This window comes from Triticum aestivum, unplaced genomic scaffold (genome assembly GCF_018294505.1).
Source record: "Triticum aestivum cultivar Chinese Spring unplaced genomic scaffold, IWGSC CS RefSeq v2.1 scaffold22991, whole genome shotgun sequence".
NCBI classification, from domain to species: domain Eukaryota; kingdom Viridiplantae; phylum Streptophyta; class Magnoliopsida; order Poales; family Poaceae; genus Triticum; species Triticum aestivum.
This window is the reverse complement of record NW_025243509.1, coordinates 1-2,910: the sequence shown is the minus strand read 5'-3', so window position 1 is coordinate 2,910 and position 2,910 is coordinate 1. Positions and strand designations below refer to the sequence as shown.

At 50.4% G+C, this 2,910-nt stretch overlaps 7 non-coding genes across 7 annotated transcripts; all 7 read right to left on the bottom strand.

Annotated features, from left to right (window-relative positions):
• Positions 1–266: 266 nt before the first annotated feature.
• On the bottom strand, positions 267–385 carry LOC123176975 (5S ribosomal RNA). Its single transcript, XR_006488724.1, has one exon. It is a non-coding gene; the product is annotated as a 5S ribosomal RNA (ribosomal RNA).
• A 301-nt stretch (positions 386–686) lies between these two features.
• On the bottom strand, positions 687–805 carry LOC123176970 (5S ribosomal RNA). Its single transcript, XR_006488719.1, has one exon. It is a non-coding gene; the product is annotated as a 5S ribosomal RNA (ribosomal RNA).
• Positions 806–1,106: 301 nt separating this feature from the next.
• LOC123176971 (5S ribosomal RNA) lies at positions 1,107–1,225 on the bottom strand. Its single transcript, XR_006488720.1, has one exon. It is a non-coding gene; the product is annotated as a 5S ribosomal RNA (ribosomal RNA).
• Positions 1,226–1,526: 301 nt separating this feature from the next.
• Positions 1,527–1,645, bottom strand: LOC123176972 (5S ribosomal RNA). Its single transcript, XR_006488721.1, has one exon. It is a non-coding gene; the product is annotated as a 5S ribosomal RNA (ribosomal RNA).
• A 301-nt stretch (positions 1,646–1,946) lies between these two features.
• LOC123176976 (5S ribosomal RNA) lies at positions 1,947–2,065 on the bottom strand. The gene has a single exon (XR_006488725.1). It is a non-coding gene; the product is annotated as a 5S ribosomal RNA (ribosomal RNA).
• A 301-nt stretch (positions 2,066–2,366) lies between these two features.
• On the bottom strand, positions 2,367–2,485 carry LOC123176974 (5S ribosomal RNA). The gene has a single exon (XR_006488723.1). It is a non-coding gene; the product is annotated as a 5S ribosomal RNA (ribosomal RNA).
• Positions 2,486–2,786: 301 nt separating this feature from the next.
• On the bottom strand, positions 2,787–2,905 carry LOC123176973 (5S ribosomal RNA). Its single transcript, XR_006488722.1, has one exon. It is a non-coding gene; the product is annotated as a 5S ribosomal RNA (ribosomal RNA).
• Between the last annotated feature and the right edge of the window lie 5 nt (positions 2,906–2,910).

Below are 2,910 nucleotides of genomic sequence, written 5' to 3'. Positions count from 1 at the left end.
CCCTCCCAGCTCCACTACACACACGATTGCACATTCCTTTGGCCGCTCCCGCTCAACTACGGAGACGAGTTTTACCACGGTTCAACTGCACCAGTGCCTATTTACCATGGTTTCGACCCCTTTCAGAACACGCTTGCCGCCGCTAGACGCGTGAATAATGAGCAGCGAGCTAAAACTTACCGTAAACGTGCAAAATAATAAAACGTGCTAAACATACGTCGCGCTCGTGCGTTTTGTTTTGCACGCGGTGCAAAAAAATTAAAAAGGGAATGCAACACGAGGACTTCCCAGGAGGTCACCCATCCTAGTACTACTCTCGCCCAAGCACGCTTAACTTCGGAGTTCTGATGGGATCCGGTGCTTTAGTGTTGGTATGATCGCATCCGACATGTTACCCCCGTCTTCGTCCCTTATGCTTGCCCCTCCCAGCTCCACTACACACACGATTGCACATTCCTTTGGCCGCTCCCGCTCAACTACGGAGACGAGTTTTACCACGGTTCAACTGCACCAGTGCCTATTTACCATGGTTTCGACCCCTTTCAGAACACGCTTGCCGCCGCTAGACGCGTGAATAATGAGCAGCTAGCTAAAACTTACCGCAAACGTGCAAAATAATAAAACGTGCTAAACATACGTCGCGCTCGTGCGTTTTGTTTTGCACGCGGTGCAAAAAAATTAAAAAGGGAATGCAACACGAGGACTTCCCAGGAGGTCACCCATCCTAGTACTACTCTCGCCCAAGCACGCTTAACTTCGGAGTTCTGATGGGATCCGGTGCTTTAGTGCTGGTATGATCGCATCCGACATGTTACCCCCGTCTTCGTCCCTTATGCTTGCCCCTCCCTGCTCCACTACACACACGATTGCACATTCCTTTGGCCGCTCCCGCTCAACTACGGAGACGAGTTTTACCACGGTTCAACTGCACCAGTGCCTATTTACCATGGTTTCGACCCCTTTCAGAACACGCTTGCCGCCGCTAGACGCGTGAATAATGAGCAGCGAGCTAAAACTTACCGCAAACGTGCAAAATAATAAAACGTGCTAAACATACGTCGCGCTCGTGCGTTTTGTTTTGCACGCGGTGCAAAAAAATTAAAAAGGGATTGCAACACGAGGACTTCCCAGGAGGTCACCCATCCTAGTACTACTCTCGCCCAAGCATGCTTAACTTCGGAGTTCTGATGGGATCCGGTGCTTTAGTGCTGGTATGATCGCATCCGACATGTTACCCCCGTCTTCGTCCCTTATGCTTGCCCCTCCCAGCTCCACTACACACACGATTGCACATTCCTTTGGCCGCTCCCGCTCAACTACGGAGACGAGTTTTACCACGGTTCAACTGCACCAGTGCCTATTTACCATGGTTTCGACCCCTTTCAGAACACGCTTGCCGCCGATAGACGCGTGAATAATGAGCAGCGAGCTAAAACTTACCGTAACCGTGCAAAATAATAAAACGTGCTAAACATACGTCGCGCTCGTGCGTTTTGTTTTGCACGCGGTGCAATAAAATTAAAAAGGGAATGCAACACGACGACTTCCCAGAAGGTCACCCATCCTAGTACTACTCTCGCCCAAGCACGCTTTACTTCGGAGTTCTGATGGGATCCGGTGCTTTAGTGCTGGTATGATCGCATCCGACATGTTACCCCCGTCTTCGTCCCTTATGCTTGCCCCTCCCAGCTCCACTACACACACGATTGCACATTCCTTTGGCCGCTCCCGCTCAACTACGGAGACGAGTTTTACCACGGTTCAACTGCACCAGTGCCTATTTACCATGGTTTCGACCCCTTTCAGAACACGCTTGCCGCCGCTAGACGCGTGAATAATGAGCAGCGAGCTAAAACTTACCGCAAACGTGCAAAATAATAAAACGTGCTAAACATACGTCGCGCTCGTGCGTTTTGTTTTGCACGCGGTGCAAAAAAATTAAAAAGGGATTGCAACACGAGGACTTCCCAGGAGGTCACCCATCCTAGTACTACTCTCGCCCAAGCATGCTTAACTTCGGAGTTCTGATGGGATCCGGTGCTTTAGTGCTGGTATGATCGCATCCGACATGTTACCCCCGTCTTCGTCCCTTATGCTTGCCCCTCCCAGCTCCACTACACACACGATTGCACATTCCTTTGGCCGCTCCCGCTCAACTACGGAGACGAGTTTTACCACGGTTCAACTGCACCAGTGCCTATTTACCATGGTTTCGACCCCTTTCAGAACACGCTTGCCGCCGATAGACGCGTGAATAATGAGCAGCGAGCTAAAACTTACCGTAACCGTGCAAAATAATAAAACATGCTAAACATACGTCGCGCTCGTGCGTTTTGTTTTGCACGCGGTGCAATAAAATTAAAAAGGGAATGCAACACGAGGACTTCCCAGAAGGTCACCCATCCTAGTACTACTCTCGCCCAAGCACGCTTTACTTCGGAGTTCTGATGGGATCCGGTGCTTTAGTGCTGGTATGATCGCATCCGACATGTTACCCCCGTCTTCGTCCCTTATGCTTGCCCCTCCCAGCTCCACTACACACACGATTGCACATTCCTTTGGCCGCTCCCGCTCAACTACGGAGACGAGTTTTACCACGGTTCAACTGCACCAGTGCCTATTTACCATGGTTTCGACCCCTTTCAGAACACGCTTGCCGCCGCTAGACGCGTGAATAATGAGCAGCGAGTTAAAACTTACCGTAAACGTGCAAAATAATAAAACGTGCTAAACATACGTCGCGCTCGTGCGTTTTGTTTTGCACGCCGTGAAAAAAAATTAAAAAGGGAATGCAACACGAGGACTTCCCAGGAGGTCACCCATCCTAGTACTACTCTCGCCCAAGCACGCTTAACTTCGGAGTTCTGATGGGATCCGGAGCTTTAGTGCTGGTATGATCGCATCCGACAT